Source organism: Bos mutus, chromosome 3 (assembly GCF_027580195.1).
Source record: "Bos mutus isolate GX-2022 chromosome 3, NWIPB_WYAK_1.1, whole genome shotgun sequence".
NCBI classification, from domain to species: domain Eukaryota; kingdom Metazoa; phylum Chordata; class Mammalia; order Artiodactyla; family Bovidae; genus Bos; species Bos mutus.
The window spans coordinates 29,769,059-29,792,733 of record NC_091619.1 but is presented as its reverse complement, the minus strand read 5'-3'; the positions used below and the strand labels follow the sequence as shown (position 1 = coordinate 29,792,733).

The 23,675-nt window shown below is 50.2% G+C and overlaps 1 protein-coding gene across 1 annotated transcript in view; it reads right to left on the bottom strand.

Moving 5' to 3' along the window:
* The window catches only part of KCND3 (potassium voltage-gated channel subfamily D member 3), a 231,949-nt gene extending 227,319 nt beyond the window's left edge, over positions 1-4,630 (bottom strand). The window contains exon 1 of the mRNA XM_070367502.1: positions 4,100-4,630. The gene's annotated coding sequence lies outside the window, so the exon portion shown is untranslated. The remainder of the gene's footprint in view (positions 1-4,099) is intronic.
* Between the last annotated feature and the right edge of the window lie 19,045 nt (positions 4,631-23,675).

Here is a 23,675-nt window from a genome sequence, read left to right as displayed (position 1 = left end):
AGTAAACTCTGAAGACAGATCTAAATAAAATGAACCCAATTTAAGTGCCTCTGACTCACTGTAGCTCTGTGTTTTCCCAAGGAGCCGACCTCTACCTCAGTTTCCCCTCTGCGTGCTAAGGAGCATGTTCACAGGACTTTCTGCTTCCTCAGAAAGGGAGGTTGATTCAGGTGCCACAGAAGACATCGGGAATGACAGTGACATTCCCTCTAAATGTCACCAGTCAGAGAATAGAAAAACAGCGCGGGCCTGATGAGCTCTTGATTACGGGAACTGAGGAAAGAACAGGGGGATCATTTACCCACGGCAATGAGTAATCCACATACCGCTGATAGAAGACTGGGGAACACATCCCATGTATTTTATATCTTTCTTCAAGAAATGTACCCTTTTAACTCCCTGTATTTCCTTTAGGCTACTAGGAGAATCTGTAGTCCCTAAGCACACACTTAGCCAGGTTTTCTGAGGAGCAAGAGAAGTTTGGGAAGAAAGCCTGCAGTTTAAAGACTGGTCACAAGATAATTCCAATTCAGATTTAGCTAACATTTATTGATCACTGACTATGCAGTGGGCACTGATTTAAGCACTTTTTGCAGCAACAGTTAATTAATCCCACAAAAATCCTATGACATGGGCATTTATGCTGACAAGCTTCAGGAAAGGAGCTGAGACTCCTTCAAAGTGACTATGTTCTGTGTATATAGGAGGTGACGATTTTCCAATAGGCTACTGATCAGTTAGTGCTAGTAGTAAAGAACCGGCCTGCTGGTGCAGGAGACATGAGAGACACCGGTTCTATCCCTGAGTGGGGAAGAGCCCCTGGAGGAGGAAATGGCAACCCACTCCAGTATTCCTGCCTGGAGAATCCCATGGACAGAGGAGCCTGGCAGGCTGCAATCCATAGGGTTGCAAAGAGACACAACTGAAGTGACATAGCATGGCAGCATGGCATGGCAGCTCACTGCCAAATGACTTCCTTAACCTAGGTGTAACCAAATACCGAAGGTCCTTTGGGAGAGAGCAGGATGCAGGCTCTGCCCACCCTGTCCCCAGGCAGCAGAAAGCATGGGGTCTGGAAGGCCCAGCACTCCCGTTCTAATTCTCACCTGAACTTGTGAAAGCAAGCCATCATTATCCTCTGGGCCTCACAAGCCTCGTCTGTCAAACGAGATAACTGGACAAGAAAGTGACAAGGAGATCTCTAGCACAAACAATCCTTGATTCTACTGGATCCAGGACATCAAGCCTGTAGCTCAGGTCTCACCAAGAGCTCTTCCTCATGGTGTCCCCTGCAAAGCAAGCAGTAGAGCCTCTGGGTTTGTTGCTGAGGGGACAGAGTTAATCTGAGCCTCCTTTTAACAGAGGCACTTCTGGGAATTTCTGATGAGGCTGGTGCCCAGAAAGGGCCACACAACCTGCATTGCTTAGAACTCAAGGCAATCAAAGGCCCAGTTCATTCATAGAACCCCTGGCTACACCCCTGGAGGGAAAAGGGGCCTAGGCTCCAGACCCTGGGCCCTGGACCTCTGACTCTTAACATCCTTGCTTTATCCCAGGATGGAGCTAAGAAAGGTAGGAACTTGGGGGATTCCTGTGGCAAAGAGTAAGAGACCACAGAACCAGCAGGTACCCCTCTAATACTCTGCTTGGGCCAGGTATGCAGTTGTATACCCTGAGAGAGTGGAGCCCTCCCACTTCCATTCTGCCAGTGCTGTTTCACCCTGACTCCCAAGCCTCACTCCCTGGTACCTGCTGCTGCCACGCTGAATCCCATCACTTTACCCTCCCCTCCTCATACCGATCTCCTCTTCTCCAAAGTCTCTGGGTATTTTACAAACTACTCTCAGATGAATAATTGAGAACTGGGGAAGGAAGAACAGTCCCTCTCTATCTATCATAAAAGCCTCTGGTCCCACAGTCAAACTTTTATCCCATGTATTAAACCAGGACAATCTTCCCAAAGAAGGCCAGGCTGTCTCCGAAGCTTCAAGCCCTGTCCCCTTGGTAAAAGGTACCAAAATGGGAGGAATCACCCTATTGTTACTTCTGTGTGTGAGAGAGAGAGTTTGTTTGGAAGTGGAGGAAAAGTGTCCCATGCCTGTGGCCATGCCAGCCATCCCCTCCATACAACCCTGCAGGCTTTACCCAGCTCAAGCAGGGCTTCTCCAAGACTCTCACCACAACACTCGCCCCCTGACAGGCACCAACGCCTCCTGGAGCCGACCTGGGTATGAATTCTTGCAACAGGCACCACAGTGCGGCCCCATTTCCAGCCAATAGCACTGCACAGGCCTCAAATGCCAAGGTTTTACTAGGACGTGGACGCCTTACAAATGAAAAATCTGAAGCTATTTTTGTTTTTGGCAGAAGAGTTTGACAGTGGGAAAGATGGGGGTGGGGGGAGGATGAGGAAGAGACATTTGAAACAGGTGAGTGCTGAAATGACACAGGCGGGGAAGAAAAAAATCCTAGAAAAGGGAAACGTTCCCCCTGCTGTAAACAGGCAGCCCTGTTAGCCAGCTTCTGTGGCAGAGATAGAGGGCCCAACGTGCGCAAAGTGAGCAGACCACCTGTCCTGGGGACTGACACTTAACCCAAGCACAGGCACAAGGCAATGAAAACAGCATGTCACCAAGGTCTACCCTTCAGTGACCTCGACAGACTACTGGGTATGGAGAATCTCTTGAAACTTTTACTTTCCATAATTTTTCACTCAGCCCAGAATGGAGCCAGTCTGGGAGCCGAGGGTCCTGACAACCTAGAGGGCATTCTCCTGTGCCCCCAGGGTTTGGGTAAGCAGCCGTGAAATTGGTAGGGTGCCGAGATAGGGATCCTTGGGATGCAGGCCTGGGACACACACAGAGATCCTCTTCTCCCGCAGTGCCTCTCCTAGGCTGGCCAGGGCACTTTTCTGAACTCTTGATTTTTTTCTCCAGCCTCTTCAACAGTGAAAGGGAGCAAGCCGCTAATCGTACTTCCTCTGGGGGTCCCTTGTGTACTTGCATTTTGTTGCTTTCCAGTAGAGACAGGGGAAAATAAACACGTCTATTCCAGCCCCTGTGCCAACATGTCCACATGGGAAAAAGGTACACATGCTTTGCGTGCAATTCCTGCTGGCCCAGGCCCCCTTTCTACAGACATTAAATATCCGGGTTCCCTTGAAGTGATGGTAAATAAGGCATAAATTTAACCATCTCTGTTACATTCATGCAAAATACCATCACGAACCACATAGAACCAGGTCTTGAAAAGATTGCCTAGTACCTAGGATCGGGAGAAAGTTCAGGCGCCCTCTCCCAAGAAATATAACCGAGCCTTCTCTTCGCTATAAGATTCCAGGTTCAGAACCTCTGCCTGTTGCTGACATATCACCGCTGCCCGGGATAAAAGCAGAACATCTTGGACTCGATTCAAATGTCAACACTAAGCAAGTGCAGGAATTTAGTTGATTCTAGGTAACTTCTCTGCCCAGTCCCTTCCGCACCTCATTCCTAGTGTAAACATCTCGCAAAGTGAGTCTTTCCAACGGCCTCCCCCCCGGCCACTCTGGCGCCTGGTGTTGCTCAGAGACCCTTCCCAGAGCTCGCCGAGGGCAAGCGGCGTCGGGCAGGACCAGATGTGCGGGCCTCCAGGCTATGGGAGGCACACCGCCCGATCGCCCGGCTGAAGAACTTTGTAAAGCGCCCCAAACTGCTCCCCGCTTCCACCCTCAGCCATTTCTCTCCTTCTCCCCTCAGAAGGAGCGAGGGACCGAGCGAGCCGCCGCCACCTGCCGCCGGATCCCGGGGCGCTGCCTCTGGCACCCCGGAGGGAAGGCAGGCCAATGGAAGGAGGGCAGAGGTTCACACCCCCACCTCCAAACCTCACAGCGCCTAGCTGCCCGGAGGTGGCTCCGCAGCCCGCGGGAACCGACGCCTCCGGGCCGGCTGCCTTGCTCCCCCACGGCGCCAGCCCCACCCCCAATCCTTCCGGCGCCCCAGCGCCCACCCACCCGGGTGCGGGAGTGGGAGGGTGCCGCGTGGGCAGCCGGAGCAACAGGCGTGGGAGCAGCGCTGAGCGCGCTTCCTGGCTCCAAAAGGCTCGGTCGCGTCCCTCTTACCTTCAGCGAAGCAAGCCCCGGGCCCCGCACCCCGCGCCCCGCGCGCGCTAGGAAGCTGCCGCCGGGAGCCGGGGGCCGCGGAGGCGCAGAGCACCCAGCAGCGCGGGGAAGCGCCCAGCGGCCGCCGCTCGCACCGCTCCTCCTCGCGAGCCAAGTCTCTCCTTCCCTTCTTCGCTCCGTCCGTTCGTGCGTCCGTCTGTCCGTGGGGCCCTCCCTCCCCAGTCGCCGCCGCCGCGGCCGCCGTCGCTCCAGCCCCGGCTCGGCAGCGCGTCCCCTCCCCGCCTCGCCGCTCCGCTCGCGGGCTCGCGGGCTCGCGGGCTCCCTCGCTCGCGCCCTGCCCCCGCCGCTGCCGGCGCCGCGCGGAGCGGAGCCCGGCGGGCCACCGGCTGCCTGGCGAGGTCCCTCTCCCGAAGGGGGAGGCGATGGGGGCGCGGCGCGGGCGGGGCGGAGAGGAGAGTCCGGGGGAGGCGGCGAGGCTGCGCCCTTGCCTCCCGACAGATCCCCGGCGACCGAGCGGCTCCAGGCCGGGCCCGAGAGCGCGGAGGGAGAGACGAGGAGGACCCGGAGGCTCGCCGCGGGAGGGTGCCCAGGGCGAGGGCGTGCTAGGGGGAGTGACTCCCCGCGCGAGGGTGTGTGTGTGTGCTGTGTGTGTGTGTATGTGTGTGTAGAGGGGCGCGCGCGTGAGCCAGGGTGGGGGGCAGGGAGACAAGGCAGAGCCTGGTGCGTCTCCCCGGGCCAGTGGAGGAATCCTAGGATGTGTCTGGAGGTGGCGGAGTGTGCCGACGCGGGTGTGGGCGCGTGTGCCAGCGAGGGTGGGCACGGGGGTGAGCGTGGCAAGGTGAGCTCGGCCTGGGCGTGGAGGCGGAGCGGGGAGTAGGCGTGAGTGTGAGCTCGGAGGCGTGTGTGCTGGGGACTCGGGGAGAGGTGACAGGGAGCGTCAGTGTGTGCGCGCGTGGGGTGTGTGTGGACCCAGCTGGGTGTCTGTTTCTCGCCGACTGTCCACGCGGCATCAGCACTTGCCTGCGGCCGAGCCCTGCCACCTGGGGAGGTGGAGCCCGTCACCGCGCAAGCTTCGTAGCTCGCCGCGGCCGTGAGCTTGATGTGCCGGGGCTGGAGAGGTCCCGGGGGGACACACAATGCCCTTGCCCCACGTAAGAGCCGCTCTTCTTCCGGAGCGCAAGGGGCACGACCCGAAGGTAGGGATTCGCCCTCCTATCCTTCCACGTGGACTCAGTACCTAGACCCCAAAGTCTGGACTTGGGAGCGTGAACTCTCAACCCGAGTCCGCCCGGTCCCTCGATCCCTCTCCGGAGCCCAAGGATCCCAACTGCCCGGTGGCTCGGCCCAGGATGGGGAGCGTGCAGTCGGCAAGTGCCCAAGAGGTCGGGCGGATGGAGCCCCAGAGCATCCCAAGAGAGTGGTATATGGCCCAGACTCCCACACTCTCGGCCTGCGTTCGCAGAGGGTTCAGTACGCTCGAACGGTGTCAACCCAAGCGGCTCCAGCTGTCCCCGCGTCCAGAATTCCGAGATCTCGGCCTGGATGCCCGGAATCGCCTGGCGCTCCGGAGGCGAGGCAGCTCCGTGCCTCAGCAGGGACCGAAACGTAGAGCTTGAGCGACCACAGTTTTGGGTGTGAAACAGAGACCGAGGGAAAAGCAGAGTGCGGTGAAGGGGCGGGCGTGCTTGAAGGGGGCTGGGAAAGAACCTCTCTGAGTCCGAACGAGGCTTCTGGCTTTTATGAGAACCCTTAGCCCTGTTCTAGATTAAGAGGTGGGGTGAGTCATGGTGGCCTGAGCCCCAGCGGGCTCCTGGCTGGCTCGGAAGCCCTCATTCACCCATTCGTTCCACTCCCCGAAAAGCCCCCTTCAGCTTGTCTGTCTGAAAGGTGTACAGTTAGCCCTTGAAGAGCTGGGCGTAGGCTCTATTAGCATTTGCCAGGAGCCCCAGGAGCGGTGTGGGATTTGCATAGTGATTTGCATACAGTAATAATGATTAACAACAGTGCCACTCCCTGGCAGACGGGGGGAAGAATTCGGGGAAGGCCCTGGCTCTACTCCCACCTCCCTCCTCCCATCCCTGGATAAGAGCTAATTTTCTCACAACTGCTGTGACCCCTGAGAATTCTCAAACTCTGGGTGAGCAGGTCTGGGGAGGGGCAGTTTCCTTCAGCCTTGTCCAATTTGGGAGAGTTAAAACTCAGTGCTTTTTTTCTTAGGGCTTCCCAGGTGGCGCTAGTGGTAAAGACCCCTCCTGCCAATGTGAGAGACGTAAGAGATTGGGGTTTAATTCCTGGGTCAGAAAGATCCCCGGTATTCAGTCCTGGAGAATCCCATAGACAGAGGAGCCTGGTAGGCTACAGTCCAGGGTTGGGAAGAGTCGGACAGGATTGAAGCAACTTAGCACAAACACATTTTATTTCTGCCCGGGTTTGAACTCTTGTGCATTCCCATCTTTGTTTTGCATCTTGCAGGTAGCTTAGGGGCTGGGTCTGCCCCAAAGCTTGGAGGTTTCCAAGAACAGTTAGCTGGGAGCATCTTCCTCCTCCAGAGAGATATACTTGTGGGACAACTGTGCTCTCCTGTGCCTGGTCAGCCTTGTTTGAAGACAGGACATTGATTCAGGACACCCCCCGCCCCCTGCCCCACCTTGCCCTGCAACACACACACACCTCTGGATCCATTCCTCCCGGGTTCACATCTCATCATTTAAGGGAAGTAGCTGTAGACTGTATTCTCCTTTCTGTTGAGAAGATCTAGAGGAAAATATAAAAGACAGATTTCTAGTCTAGGCCAGTGTGGTTGTTACTTACCAGCTCTTCTCACAACCAGGTGACCTGGAAAATGAGAGAGAGAGAGAGAGAGCAAGTGATGGGCAGAAGGGAGGCCCCTTGACTCCGGCAGCTGAAGGAGCCATTGCCTGGAGATGCTTCCCTTGCCTGGGCTCCATGCCCTCCATTGCATCTTTCCAGCACTGCCTGGTCTCGCCCTTCCCCTCTCTCCCTCTGGCCTGGCCAGGATACTCACTTGCATTTCCCCCATGACACGGCCGCTTTTCCTTTAACTCTCAGCTTCTATTTAAAAAGCTAATTTGGGAGCTTGTCGATGCTCCCAATTCAGATATTCTAAATAGGAACTGAAAGTTAGGAGCTGCCAGGGCACTAGAATTCCTTCCTTTGCCACCAGCACAGCTAAGGCATTTGTTCAGTCAATCAGCTGGCCATGGCTGTGTGTGTGTGTGTGTGTGTGTGTGTGTGAGAGAGAGAGAGAGAGAGAGAGAGAGAGAGAGAGAGAAAGAGAGCGCACGCACATATGAGTTCAGGGCGTATTTCCAGCTATCTTTTCTGTTTAAAGATGGTGCTCCTATGGACGACTGTGATCTGTGTGTCCTTTCCAAGCTGTGCACACATGAGGATTCTTCTTTAGTCCCTTCACTCTGGCTGCTATTTGCAGAGCTTGTCACTGTGTGGACTGTGGGGGTAAGAGGCTGCCCCACCAAGTCTGCAGCCTCCAAGTTTGCTGACTTGCTGGAGCTGGTGTCTGCTTGGGGATTTCCCAGGGCTGCTCTGCTCAGGTTTGCTCTTAGAAACTGTGCCGTTGAGTGTCCATAAGGGTTGCTTCTCGGAGAAGGCAATGGCACCCCACTCCAGTACTCTTGCCTGGAAAATCCCATGGATGGAGGGGCCTGGTGGGCTGCAGTCCATGGGGTCGCTAGGAGTCGGACACGACTGAGCAACTTCACTTTCACTTTTCACTTTCATGCATTGGAGAAGGAAATGGCAACCCACTCCAGTGTTCTTGCCTGGAGAATCCCAGGGACGGGGGAGCCTGTTGGGCTGCTGTGTATAGGGTAGCAGAGTCGGACACAACTGAAGCGACTTAGCAGCAGCAGCAGCAGCAAGGGTTGCTTCTACCCTCATTGCTTGCGGCTGGACTACTTCACCAATCTTCCCCTTGACAAGGCAGGAATTTGGAGGGTGGAACTGCACCTCTGAGGGTTGCTGGCTTTCTATATTCAGGGTGCTGTGTATCTTGGAGGTAAATAAACAGACTTTGAAGTCAGACTGCCTGAGTTTGACCCTGCCTCCGCTGTTTACCTGCTGTGTGATCTTGGGGAAGCTCCTGAACTTCTGTGCCTTGATTTCCTCATCTCTAAAATAGTAATGTGCCCACATGCTAAGTCATTTCAGGAAATGCGGGAGATGTAAGAGACGCGGGTTTGATCCCTGGGTCAGGAAGATTCCATGGAGGAGGGCATTGGCAGTAGGGTTCTTTACCACTAGCGCCACCTGGAAAGCACAAAATAGAAATACATAGAACTATCTACCTTACAGGATCTGGGGAAGATGAACAGTTCTCACAGTTAAAGCACTTAGAAGGGCGCCCCGAACATAGAAAGGGAAATATAACTGGTGCTTATCTTTGCTGTTCAGGGAAGGACTGGTGCCCGCAGGAAGTGTGAGGAAATCTGCCTGGAGAGGAAGGTAGAGGGACAAGACATACACAAAACAGACAGACACACACCTCTGTGCATACAATGATAACAATGCCAGGCCATGGCTGGGGGTGGGTTCCGCTCACCTGGATGAAGTGGTTGTTTTTCAGCCCCAAAGAGGGAGACCTCTGATGAGGAATAAAGGAAGTGCCACAGGAATAGGGGTAAGCCAGGGGCTGGATCATGTCAGAAGCCCATGGAGCATGTCCCGGGGGAATTTTATGCTGGGGGAGTAAGTAAGGATGCTAGATGCTCACGTGGATGCAGCTTTATGAAGGCAAAGTTGCAGGGAGGGACTGCAGTAGGGGTCCCTTAGTAGGGGCCCTTCATTTTCACTGAGTCTCCTTTGGGCTTGGGAGTCCTCTGGCTCTGAACCTGCCATTGCCTCCTGTCCCTTATTCCCACAGCTGGGCATAGGAGCATTTACTCAGGGCCATCAGAATGTATTTACTCCAGTCCCTGAGCAGCTAGTCAATGTACAGAGGTTAAGTGGCTTCTTCCAGGGTCCCACAGCTGGGGATTGAGGAAGCCACTGACAGGAGTATATGTGTGCTAAGTCGCTTCAGTCATGTCTGACTCTTTGCAGCCCCATGGACTATAGCTCACCAGGCTCCTCTGTCCATGGGATTCTCCAGGCATGAATACTGGGGTGGGTTGCAATGCCCTCTTCCAGGGGATCCTGCTGCTCCAGGGATCGAACCCACGTTTTCGGTATCTCCAGCATTGGCAAGTGGGTTCTTTACCACTTGTGCCACCTGGGAAGCCCCGCTAACAGGAGGGGGAGCTCTAAATGCCCAGGCCTGGGAAGGCCATCCAAGGGGTCCAAAGCAGCACTGAAAGTCTTTGGATTGTATCAGGCTTAACATATCAGCCTTAAGTTGAGGAGCCAACATGTTCTGGACTCCTTGCAAGGTCTGTGCCATAGATATTACTGCCTGTGTCCCCTTCTTATGAGGAGGACACAGGGACTGGATGGAAAAAAAAAATACTACTCATCTGTTCAGTTTTTGCTGGTGACCATTTGAAGGAGGGTGGGTAGAGGCTGAAGGTACAGATTATAGGTGCAGGGACTGTTTCTTCTTCCCTGGTGATTCCTTCTGCTTCTGTGCTGATGTTTCCCAGGGCTCTGTCCTTTGTCTTCTCTGCTTCTTCATTTGCCCTTTTCCCTGGAGGGTTGATGGGAGTCCCTGATTTCAAGCTCATTCAGGTGCTGACTGTTCCTTCCTGAACTCTCCCTGACCACTAATTATGTACCACGGATCTCTATCCTTGTACACAGGCACTCCTCTGTGTCATCTCGCCACTCCCCTTCAATCTTCTCCAAAAGATCATTTCCTCTAAAACGCCCTGTTCAATTGTGTCATATCCTGCACTTCATTTCTGGCCTTACCTTCTTCCACTCACACATGTTTTTCTTTCCATCATAAAGCCCTGTTCTCTCCTACTTGACCAAATCACATCTTTTCACACTCTCATGCCTTTGTACATGCTGTCCTGTCTTCCAGAAATGCCATATTTCCTATTTTCTACTGTTTTCCTAGCAAACTTCCACTCAGTCCCAGACCTTCAATACCCAGCCCAAAGGTCACATAAGGCATATTGATTCATTTCAGATCCACACCTCAGGAGGAACTAACCATTCCCCACTTGGGCTCCCACAGTCCTTCCTGAATACCTCGGATATAGTTATTACCTTGGTTGTTTGCATAGCAGCCTCCTTCTCTGACTTTAAGCTGTTTAAGGAAGGACCACATCTTAGCCATCTCTAAACATGCTAGCTCAATGCTCAGCACATTACAAATGCTCAAGAACTTTGCATTAGGAATTTATTTTAACTTTCTTTCTCATAGCTCCCTTGATTTTACATAACTGAGAATATGCAATAAATTTTTCAACTGGTCAGTCTCCAGGTTCCATCTGATTGAGCTTAAGCATTGTCGTGAAGCCAGAGAGAAAGGATGAGGGTGTTCGATATTTGGCTGATCCTAGATGAAAAGAGCCCCAAAGCCCCCCTCCTCCAGCCTTTTCAGATCTACAAAGAGAACCTCAGTCAATGCTGCCTGCAGAGACCTTGCCAGTGTTCTGCTCTTGAACAAGATTGGTTTTTAGGGAAGTCTTCTCTTTCCTTTCTGGCAGAATGTCAATCACATCTCCAGAATATCACCTCCTTGGGAACAGCCAGGATGCGGTCAGTTGGAAATGTACCTGGTTGCCTGCAGCTGTGACTGTGCTCGCCATAAAACCCTGCAAGACAGCTCGTCAAAAACCCATTAGCCAAAACGTAGGCTTGACACAAAGAGATGCCAAGACCAAAGCTTGTTCAACTTTAAGTATAAAATTGTGTGTAAACCACATAGGAAACCCAGGACAGTGGAAGGGAGAACATGGGCTCAAGATAAACCTGGCTTCAAATCTTGACTCTAATTTACAAGCTGTGTGGCCTTGGGCAAGCTGCTTTACTTCTCTGATCCTCAGTTACCTCACCTGTAAAATGGATTATAGTGATTATCTTGACTCAGGGTTCATGAGGTTCGAGTTAGATAATGCATATAACATGTTTCATCAATTCAGTTCAGTTCAGTCGCTTAGTCGTGTCTGACTATTTGTGACCCCATGGACTGCAGCACGCCAGGCTTCCCTGTCCATTACCAACTCCTGGAGCTTACTCAAACTCATGTCCATTGCGTCAGTGATGCCATCCAACCATCTCATCCTCTGTCATCCCCTTCTCCTCCTGCCTTCAATCTTTTCCAGTATCAGGGTCTTTTCCAATGAGTTGGTTCTTCACATCAGGTGGCCAAAGTATTGGAATTTCAACTTCAGCTTCAGTCCTTCCAATGAATATTCAGGACTGATTTCCTTTAGGATTTACTGGTTGGATCCCCTTGCAGTCCAAGGGACTCTCAAGAGTCTTCTCCAACACCACAGTTCAAAAGCATCAATTCTTCAGCACTTAGCCTTCTTTCTAGTCCAACTCACATCCATACATGACTACTGGAACAACCACAGTTTGACTAGATGGACCTTTGTTGGTAAAGTAATGTGTCTGCTTTTTAATATGCTGTCTAGGTTGGTCATAGCTTTTTTCCCAAGGAGCAAGCAGCTTTTAATTTCATGACTGCAGTCATCATCTGCAATGCTTTTGTTTCATATGCATTTATAAATAAAATATTGGATGGTATCATAAGTTTGCAATTGACTTTACCCTAGCATTTCTTTTTAATTCATTTATTTTTAATTGAAGGATAATTACAATATTGTGTTAGTTTCTGCCGTATATCAATATGGATCAGCCACAGGTATACATCTGTCCCCTCCCTCTTGCCTCCCTCCCATCTTCCACCCCATTCCACACTTCTAGGTTGCCACAGAGCCCTGGTTTGAGTTTCCAAGTCATACATCAAATTCCCACTATTTATTTTACATATGTTAATGAAGCTGAAGGAATCAACCTTTCTGACTTCAGTCTATACTACAAAGCTACAGTCATCAAGACAGTATGGTACTGGCACAAAAATAGAAATATAGACCATTGGAACAAGATAGAAAGCCCATAGATTAAACCCATGAACCTATGGGCACCTTATCTTTGATAAAGGAGGCAAGAATATGCAATGGGGCAAAGATAGTCTCTTCAATAAGTGCTGCTGGGAAAACTGGACAGCTACATGTAAAAGAATGAAATTAGAATACTTCCTAACACCATCCACAAAGGTAAACTCAAAATGAATTAAAGACTTAATATAAGGTCAGAAACCATAAAACTCTTAGAGGAAAACATAGGCAGAACACTCTATTACCTAAAATCACAGCAAGATCCTGTATGACTTTACCCTAGCATTTTTAAGTCTAAGGCTCAGCTCTCTATAGTGCTTGTTTGTAAAGAAGTTCAGACAGGTCACTCAAGTTCTTTCCTTGTTATTCTTCATATCAAGACCCTAGGAAATGTGTGAAATCAGAGAAATTTGTCTCTAGATGCTTTTCTATTTTGCCCCTCCCTCCATCCTGTGTCACCCTATTTCTGTAAGTGCCTACTTCTCTCCATTCCTTCCTTGTGAGCAAGAACTCATAAATCATTTAAACTAATGTGTAAGTATCTATCCTGTCCAGAGATACAGTATTCACATTTTAACAGCATAATGAAAATCAAGGTCATGAAATAGAGTAGATCTGAGGCTCCATCTGAGTAACAGGGTATGTTTTAGGGGGACAGAAGTCTTCCTAACTCCACAGAGTCACTGTCCACTCAAAAAACTGACCCCATTGATACAACTATTAACATAAGCAACAAGGTGGGCTGTTTCTGAATTTTGAAGCTAGAAATCCAAGCCTTCAGCTTTTGCAAAAGTGTTCTGATGAAGTGATCTGTACACTAGTTTTTATACCAACCTGTTCTTGGTAAGCAGACAGAGCCCATGAGTACCAGCCAAGACTCTCACAGCACTGCACCTCTATGATACTCATACTCAAGCTCACTTTTTCTTTAGAGCTCAAGGCTGGGATTGGATGTTTCTGCCTCACTGGGTTTGTGGGAGATTCAGCTGCAAAACTGTTAATTGCTTTGATGAGTCAACAAGTAAATAAACACAGTCCAGCCACTGTCTCCATACTGCAAGGTCATAAGAGGCTTCTGGGTTTCTCAGCAAAGCCTGTTAAAGAAGGATCCTCAGGGCCCTTAAGAAGTTCTTTGTTATGGAAAATTTCAGACACACACAAAAGAACAGAGAATTGTATAAAGTACCCACCATGAACCCACCATTTAGCTTTGATAAATACCAACTCAAGGCCAGTCATGTCTTATTGATACCCATGGTCATCACCACTCCCTGATAATTTTGAAGCAAATTCCAGATGACATGCAGTTTCATCTGTAAATATTTCAGTAATTGCACCCTCCGATGGCATCAAAATCCATCTCTCCAAGGAATGAGATGTCTTCCTCCCTGACTCCAGGACACTAAGACCATTTGGGCAGTATTTGCGTCTGTGACTAAGGGCTAGTCCTTGGGTTTGGCAAGCGCAAGGGCTTCCTGAATTCTCTCCAAAATCTGACCTGCTCCTTGGAGAGAAAGAAAGATGAATTAAATGCCATGCAGTGGTGTCTCCATGGGCAAGCTTTTTGGTGTCAGCAGGATTGCTGCCTAATAACTGAAATGAGACCCAAACTGAGTGGCAAAAATCAGTCATGAATCTCAACTTAGCATTTTTCACATGTGTTATTTCATTTCACCTTCATCAATTCTTAGTCTACCTCCGTCTCACAGATAAGAAAACTGAGGCCTAAGGTCACATAGCTAGCAGGTACCTGTGGCAGAGACTGTGGCTTCATGCTCAGTTCTCAGTCACATCTGACTCTGCAACCCTATGGACTATAGCCTCTCAGGCTCCTGGCAGAGTCTGACTAGATGTTAACCAAACTCAGTTCATCTTTTTCATGGGCACAGCTACCATACATTTCCCAGGATCCCTTGTGATTAGGTTTGGCTTCTGTGACTAAATCCTGACAAAGGTAGTATAAGCCGGATCCATAAAAAATATCCAGAGCAACCCTACGTGTGCTTTTCTTCCCCTCTATCCACTAGCTGAATAGAGAGAATTTCAAGGACCTGGAAGAGGGTGGAGCCACAATAAGAAAGAATCTTGGGTCTCCGGATGACTGTGTGGAGTAGTTCAGTTCAGTTCATTTCAGCACTCAGTTCAGTTCAGGCGCTCAGTCATGTCCAACTCTGTGACCCCAAGGGATGCAGCACACCAGGCTTCCTTGTCCATTACCAGCTCCTGCAGCATGCTAAAATTCATGTCCATCGAGTTGGTAATGCCATCCAGCCATCTCATCCTCTGTCCTTCCTAACCTTAGTTGGTCTATGAAATGAATGGGGAAAAAACCCAAATTTTTATTATGTTAAGCCACTGAACTTTGGGTATATATGTTCAAGTAGTAAGCCTATCCTGACCCATATGGTGGCACAGTTAGGATTTAAACCCTGTGTCTGACTATGCCAATGTTCAAGGCCCTGCTCTCTACCATGCTGCCTTCAGGCACAAGAAATAAGACTGTCTGACAAGAATGTCCTACATGCTCAGGATTTGGTAGAACTGTCTATGAGGATCTCACATCTTAGATTTGTGCTAATATGGTAGCCCCTAACTATGTGGGCCTATTTATTTATTTTCAATTTATTTTTTAATTGGAATGCAATTGCTTTACAATGTTGTGTTAGTTTCTGTTGTATAGCAAAGTGAATCAGCTATATGTATACATATTTCCCTCCTTCTTGAGCGTCCCTCCTACCCCATCCCCCATCCCATCCCTCTAGGTCATCAGAGAGCACCCAGTTGAGCTCCCGTGCTATATGGCAGCTTCCTACTAGCTGCTTCATATACATATATATATATATACATATGGTATGTATATATGTCAGCGCTACTCTTTACATTCGTCCCACTCTCTCCTTACCACCACCACCCCAGTCCACAAAGGCTATTTAAATTAAAGCTAAAATTAATTACATTTTTTAAATCTTCTTTTTAATTGTACTGGTCACATTTCAAGGGCTCAGTGGCCACGTGTAACTCAAGGCTACCACACTGGACAGTATAGATGGAGATTTCCATCATCACAGAAAGTTCTGGTCTTAGACAGACCCAGTTTTCACAATACATCTCTCCCTGGACCCCCACAGAAAAGCTAGGGGTGCTGCTCAGAAGAGGACAGAGAGTCGTCTAGCCAGCACTCAGCTTTCCTCAGGCATGATAAGCCTTTCCATTCACCCAGACCTTGGGTTTTTGCTCTTGCCTCCCCCAGTTAACCCTCCAGCTATAATCTGGGACCCTCCTATACTCACCGGTCACATGCTTTTCTCTGACTTCCTCAAACAGAGCGAGCCCTGCCTATCATATAGGACTGCATCTTCTGAGAGCAGGGACAGCCTCTCGCTCTCACCCAGCACCTCTACAGGTGCTGAACATTGGGCACCAGGAGACTGGCAGGTGACCCAGGAATGTGCTTCTTGGCCAAAGCTAAGGACAGGCAGGCGGTTTTCCAGAAATGGACACCCAACCAAGGAGGCCAGTATGTTAATCCATTTTCCGCAGAGCAGTCAGAGCGATCTTTTCAAAACACGCGTCCAAACATGTTGCCCTTTGGCTGAAATCCTTTTAGGAATCCCCCCTGCCCTCTGAATTAAGCAGACATACCTTCACGTGTCTTATGCTGTTGTCCAGTCTTCAGGTCGTCTGCTTCTCCACTTTCTGCTCCTGGACCTTGTACCTGTATTCCTGCTGGTTTGGTGGTGTGGCAGCTCTCTAAACCCTGGAGTGTTTGCTCACACTATTCCTTCCACGAAAAACTGTCCTGCTTCCCCACCTCTGCTTAGCTGAGCCTACACGGAGAGCTAAGCTTGGAAACCTTCCTGGAAATCCTAGCTGCCCCTCAGCCTGGGACAGTCTTCCCCCATCTCTCTCCCTCCCCACCCCCCACCAGCTATAAACTCCCTCACCTTCCCAAGTCTTCCCTGGGGAACAGGAAGGAGATACATTGAGTTGCTTTAGAGATCAAAATCAGAGACTCTCTTGCAGAGGTGTTTCCCAAGAGACTGGCCCTTCTGCATCTCTCTGAATTATGAGTCTTGGTCCTTTCTTCCCTTCAACACACACACACACACACACACACACACACAGGTTTTCCATTCATTTAATTCCTCTGCAAAGTCACTAGGGAGGCAAGTGAAGCCCTATAAATCTTTCACAAGCTTCAATGCCCAGATACCTCTGCTCCTTGACCCCAACCATTGGCTCAGAACAAATCCCACTAAATCCATGGGGCATGCCCCACCCCTCCCCACCTGCCATGGTCTCATCTTTGGGAAGGGGGCCCTGATATACTGACTGGGGTGTGGCATTTACAGTCCAAGCTAGTGCCAGGATGCACTATGGGTCTTCCCTTCATTAGATTATTTTTATGGGGATTAGAGCACAAAGAGGCAGTGGACTCCAGCTCCTGAGACATCACAATAAATCGCCATAGCAGCTCTTCTATGGCTCATAACTAGTAAATCAAATCTATTGAACAATACATTTACTGCAAATTTAAGAAGTTGTTCTTCCATTTTTTAAGTGTATGTGTTAAATCATGCCCAGCGTCATAAAGAATGGAGACAGCCGGGTTTAGTGTGAAAAACAAAATGTACACATGCTTTAAAAAGTTAGAAAATTCCTTGTCTTTTGTTGACTAGAAAGTGAATACCCTTTCATCCTGGGACACTCCTCCCATCCACACCAACTGGAATCCCCAGCCAACAGCAGTGTCAGTCTTGCCATCCAGGTTCAGGATTAGCTGGCTCTCTTTGCTACAAATTCTGGAAATGGACAAAAAGTGAAACACAGGACAGGATGGTGGTGAGGGAAGTGAGAGGGTATGAGTTATAGACTGGTTTTCCCTAGAAAATCCTTTTATTTCCCATTTCACCCAAGTCAAATGTTAATGAGTAGAAGTCCCAACTCAAGGTGCCATTTTGCTTTGCATGTTTTATCTGCGTCCCACCCAAGTGTTAAGACTGGAGCCCTAGCCCAGAGTCTGCCATTCAAACAGGCATTTTAATTGAACTGATATGTCTTCATCCGCTAACATTAGTTCAACAATCACTTCACTTAACACATAGTAATTACTGTCTGGGCATATGGTGGTGAACAAAATAGGCACAGCCCTGCCTTCTCAGAGCTCATGGTTTAAAGAGAAAGATGAACAGTGGTATGAGCTCTGCACTCATGTTTAGGCGTATTAAACCTCATTTGCAGGTCATTGAAGCCTGAGGGATATAGAGAAGCTAAATTTACAAACTCTCAAAGCCATCTCAGGAGTGCTTCCCTGGTGGTTCAGTGGTAAAGAATCGGCCTGCCAATGCAAGAGACACAGGTTCAATCTGTGGTCAAGGAAGATTGCACATGCTTTGGAGCACCTAAGACCAGGTGCCACAATTACTGAGCCCACTAACACTGTCTAGAGCCCAGGAGCTGCAACTATTGAGCTCACGTGCTGCGACTGCTGAAGCCCTCGCTCCCCAGAGACCATGCACCTCAGCAAAGAGTAGCCCCCACTCATCGCAACTAGAGAAAAGCCCACACAGCAACAGAGACCCAGCAGAGTCCAAACAATCTCATGAGATAGATCTATTATAATTCTCGTTTATCAGATGAATTGGAGATGAGCATCACAAAGCTGCCTGGTGACAGAGCTGGTACATTGGATGACAGGGGTGTGTATGGAGAGTTGGGGAAGCATGGGGAGGGGACACTTGGTCAAGCCTGAGGGGGCGGGGAAGATGCTTTGGAGCAGATGACACCTAAGCTAAGTCTGGAAAGAGGAGAAGAAATCAACCAAATGACAGAGAAAAAGAAGAAGCAAACAGCAGGCAGCAAAGACCTAGGGTGTGAATGAGCTCAGCTGTGCCTAGAATGTGAGGCCAGAGGCAGGACAAAGCAGGGCCTGAGGCTAGGAGTCCAAGCCAAGGAGCTGAACTCTATCCTGCAGGCCACAGGGAGCCAGTGAAGGGCTCCAGGCAGAAGCATGGTGCAGTCAGATCTATGTTAGAAAAATCTAGTCTGGTCCAGCAGTGTGGAGGATAGATTTGAGGAGGACCAGATGGGAAGCAGGGGGACCAATTAGCTGGCTATTGCAGTCAGTATTCCAGGAGAGAAATGATGATGAGGGCTTCGGCTAGGGCAGTGGTGGATGGATAGAGAAGAGGAGGCACAAGAGAAATAGGTTAGAGGTAAAAATGATCAGGACTCTGATTGGTTGGGAGCGGAGCAGCAAAAGAGGGTCCCAGAACAGGCTGTGCTGCCTGGCATGATACTGTGCCAGTCATCTGGGGGAGCAGAGCCGGCTGAGGGCGAGGTGCAGTCCTTCCTGGAGTGGGAGGGAGCTCTCTCCCAGGGTCCTTTCCATACAGAGATGTCCATGCTGGACTGGAGGAAGTGAATAGCTGGGCCTTCCAAGAACTTCGGGCAATGCAGACCCTAAGAAACAGGCTGCGTTCTCAGTTGCTCACCCGTATCTGCCTCTCTGCGGCCTCATGGACTATAGCCTGCCAGGTTCCCCTGTCCATGGGATTTCCCAGGCAAGAATACTGGAGTGGGTAGCTATTTCGTCCTCCAGGGATCTTCCCGATGGAGGGATCGAAGTCACATCTTCTGCTTTGGAAGGCAGATTCTATGACCACTGAGCCATCTGGAAAGCCCTAAGAAACAGGCTGGGGTTTCCCTAAAACAAGTTCAGTAATTCCTTTGATTGTAGGGGAATCAATTGTAGGGGAATTTTCAAAATAAGGCTGGGCTGAACAAAGCCCACCACAGTAGCCCACAGTATCCAGAGGCTAATAGAACTGCTGATCTCTGGAGAGATAAGAGGAAGGTGAACTTTCCAGTCTCATCTCCTGACGTACTTATTTCTACTCCCTTATTGTTCCCCAATACGTGTGCATGCACAACACACATACACGCATGCGCACATACGCTTTATCACCCCTAAATTTCTCACCTCCCCCAGACACAAGAGGCCCTTTCACACTCCCTCTCTGCGCCTGCTGTTCTCTCTGCCTGCAGAGGCCTTTCTCCTTCTCCACTGGGCAAAATGTATTCCTCCTTCCAGCCCAATCCAGATGCCAGTCCCTCCTGATGCTCATGCCCTGAGCGTCCTCACCACACTTCCTGTGTCCAGTAGCACCTCCTGGTGTGTTGCTCTGAGATCTTTCTTCCCCACCAACCTGACCTCCTGAGTCTTACTTCCCTCGGCTTTTCGGGCAACTGTATGAGTTTTGACCATCACTAGTGCTCAAAAATGCTCGTGGAATGAACAGGCACATCCCTGGAGGTGGACCAGATGCACCTTCCCAAGCCCAGTCCCAAGTCCCTCCCATCACTGAAAAGGATCCTCTCCACCCTCTGAACACATGGGAAATAAAGCCCCTGCCCATATGTGGTTAGGGCCATAAAGGCAGTGCCTACGTCTGCCCTTGGCTATATGTGAACAGGTCTACTCGTTCTCTGAAGTCAGCCTTTACTTTTAAAATAATTTTATTTGTTTATTTACTTTTGGCTGTGCTGGATCTTTGTTGCTGCGCAGACTTTTCTCTAGTTGCAATGCCTGGGCTTCTCATTGCGGTGACTTCTTTTATTGCGGAGCACGGGCTCGAGGGTGAGCAGGCTTCACTTGCTACAGCAGTGGGGTTCAGTAGTTGCAGCTCTCGGGCTCTAGAGCACAAGCTCAGTAGTTGTGGCATCTGGGCTTAGTTGCTCCATGGCATGTGGGATTCTTCTGGACCAGGCATCAAACCCCTGTCTCCTGCATTGGCAGGCTGATTCTTTACCACTGAGCCACCAGGGAAGTCCTTGGCATTTATTTTTATTCCTATTTTACAGACAAGAGTTCCACATTCAGGGAAGGCGACACTTCTTCTGAGCTGAAGATTATAGACTTGTTTAACATCTTTGGGGCAAAATGAGTAGATGAATGAGACCATCTGGGGTTTTGTCCTTTACTGAGGTTCTCCAGGCTGACCACAGCTAGTGGCCCCAGATAAGGTCATCAGAGAGCAAGGCCTTTGCCAGGCAACATATACAATCCCTCTGGGTTTCTGATGGCTTCTGGAACAAGAGGGAAGTAACCACTATGACCCAGGTTGTCAACCTCCTGGGAATCTTCTCTCCCTGGCTCAGGCTGGTGCCTCGACCTGGCAAAGTGCTCATAGCAAGAAAACAGACAAATAGACAAGGGCCAGGAGGGATTGAAGTTGTCATCATCAACATCATCATGAAATTGATAACAGTGACAAGAAACTCTTACCTGGTGTTTAATATGTGCTTCACACTGCACTAACACCTTATAAGCTTTCTTAGTTTTTAGTCCTTGTGGCATTCCTGTGAGCAGCTGCTGTCATCCCCATTTATCAGATGAAAAAAAACAAGACACAGAAAAAGTTCAGCAATTTGCTCAAGATCATCAGCTGAGCTGGGATTTAAAACCAAACAGTCTGACTCCAGAGCTCCTAGTCTTAAATCTTATTCTGCAGAGAGGCACAGAAGGCCGACTGGTACCCCGCCAGTCTGTGGAAGGACACAGTAGAAAGTGAAAGGCCAGCCGAAGGCCAGCACCTGCTCATTCCTCTAACTCTACGTGCCTTCCAGGTCTCTCCAGCTCCCAGCAGGGATGAACGCCTGCTCTTTGGCAGGTTAGAACTCTGAGGAGGTCCGGGAAGTGCAGGTGAATGGGGGCTGCTGGGTAGTGGAGCTTGGGGGCCCCTTTCTCCCAAACCTGGCCTCTGGTCTCACAAGCAATGGCCTTTGGATTGCTGCCTGGTTTGGAGGCCTGGATCACTGTTGTCTGGAGCCTAATCTCCATTCTGCTGCTTTTGGTTGCTATGGTAATTGAATTCACTTAAAGTTGTCTCCAAGCTAGTCTGTCTACCTCTTTCTGCCCGTAGCCTGGAAGGGCACGAGCCCAGGGCTGAGGCCAAGAATGAGGAGGACTTGGTGGCCTGGGAAGCCTATGTATTTTTCCTCCTCAGAGGCAAACAGAGGAGTCATGGGGAAATGTTCCTTTCAAGTCTCTCTCCATCTTTCTCTTTGCTATCTCACTCGTTTCTGCATAAAGACTCTGGAATTAGACAGGCTGCAAAGGTAGGGGCTGGCAACTCTGGGAGTTGGGGAGGAAGGACTCTGAGTATGTTTTATTCTTCAGCTTTTTATTACTCATTCAACAAACACTGAGTGCCGACTGTATTCTAGGCACTGCTGCTTGGCTCTGGGCACAGGGGTCTTTCTGGTTGTAATTCAGAATCCAGGGCCACAGGAATTGCCCCCTCACAGCACATGTCCATGTGGCTACCACCCTGAGATTTGGAGAGATGGAGAATGGCCATCCAGATCAGGACTGTGGGAAGTACTCCTTCCTTCCTTCCTTTCTCTGCTGGAGGGAGTTCATCAGACTGAGCGAAAAGCAGAGTAGGACCACCCCTGGGTGGAACCTGAGCGGTAAGTCCTGCTCATTTTCTCCACCATCCTCATGCAGAGAAATTTTGACATATGAGATAAATGACAAGGGCAGAAGCCAGTGTCACAGAGCCGCCTGGGGAGTGTGTGGGAATGATAGACCTTGCTTGCAACCGCTGCCACTCTGCTTGGATGATAAGGAAGAGGGGCAAAGACGGTGACAGTGGATGGTGTGTGATCGTGTGTTTGCAGGTCTCAGTCTTCTATAAGCAATAGCTGGATCAGCAAGCTGAAGAAATATTCATGGAGCTCCAACTCTGTGCTGGGAATCGTGCTCTGGACTGGAAAGACAGGATGACTGAGGCAGAGACTTTTGAGGAAAGGATCACCCTCCAAGGAGGATGACAAATGATTCACGCAAAAGGATGCGGCTATGAGAAGGTCAAGAGAAATGTGCTCGGGAATCTGGAGCAGGGGGATGAGGAAAGGCGCACACAAGGTGGGTGCATTGAATTGCATGTTTAAGAGTAAGAAGCAGCTCTGGAGACAGAAAGTCATTCTGTGCAAAGAAGAGCATGAGCAAATGCACAGAGGTGTGAAAATGAGCAGTGTCTGGTGGCGGGAGTGCAGGCGGAGGGGGAGAGCAGCAGGGATCCCAGCAGGAGGAGCCGGAATGATGGAAAGCCCATTCAAGCGGCATCCTGTTGGTCGGGAGGGACCATCATGGTGAGACTTGTGTTCTAGCGAAACAGCTCTGGCAGCAGTGAGAAGGGAGTGGGAGCTGGGAGCGGGTGGGGAGCCTGAACTGGGCTCTTGAACTAGCAGTGGAGACAGATCCAGCCAAGGAGGAGAGCAGCGGCTGGGTCTGTAGGCCCCCATGACTGGTTGTGGGAGTGTGTGTGCAGGAGGCAGGGGCAAGTGTTGAAGGAAGTGGAAGAGTCAGAGAAGTGTGCGTACAATCTGGCAGGGAATAGACTGAAATAGGGAACCCAAGACATCAGTTTGGGGGAGCTCTGTTTGGGATGAGTGGGTAAGGTGTTTGGTATAGTCAAGGTCAAGGCCTGGTAGGCAGGAGGAAGTATATTTCTAGCACTTAGGAGAAAGTTGCTCATTAAAAATGTGCACGTGGGAACCCTAGCATGGAGGTGACAGCTAAGGTTGGGAGGGAAGATGACATTGCCCAGGGAGAAGGCAAAGAGCAGGATGTGAGAGGAGGCAAGCATAACTCCAGGGAAGCATGCTCAGAGGCAGGGCAGTGGGATCCCAGGAAGTCAGGGGAGTGACCTGGAGTTCACAGCTGGTAGAAGGCAAGTACACAGGTGGCGTGGGTGTCAAAGAGAATGCTGCTGAGAAAGAGGTGTGACAAATTGGTCTACAGCAGTGGCGTTCAAGCTTGAGGTTGGTGCAGGAGGGCTGGTGAGGCCTTGGATCGCTGGGTTCCCCCCCAGGGTTTCTAAGTCTCTGAGGTCTGAGCCCAAGGAAATTTGTGTTAATAACAGGATCTGAAAAGCAAGTTGCTGCTGCTGGTCTGCTGACCACACGTTGAGAACCATGGAATCTCTGGTCTAAACTGATAAACCTGCGCTTGAGAAGGTTCACATGCAAATTCATCCACTCTTGATTGTGGCCCAAGTTAGGAGGAGAAACAGAGCTTTGGTTAAAGAGCAGAGGTAGAGGAAAAAGTGGGGAATGTTGGGCAACTCAACGTTGGAAATAGGATGGGCGCTTCTGAGGCCACAGGGATGGGGATGAGGGAAGTTAAAAGGCTGGCAAAGAATGGGAGGCCAAGGAAGGCTTGGGGTATGATGACACTGAGGAGGGTGGCTTGAGAGACCTCTGCCCGCAGCCAAGACTATGGGTCACATGAAGGGAATGAGCTAGGCAAAGAGGAGGATGGGGGTTAGAACCAGCCTCCGGGTTCTGTGTGGAGTCCTGGTTAATGTCTAGTCTACTTCCTAGAGAGCTTCATCCCTCCCCACTTTTCCTCCCTTCTAACCTTCCAGGGTCATCACCAGCCCCAGGCCTCCTGAAGCAGAGCAGCAGCAGCTGCCTTTGCCCCGAGTCATCTCCCAGGGGAGCTGCCTGAGGCCAAGAGG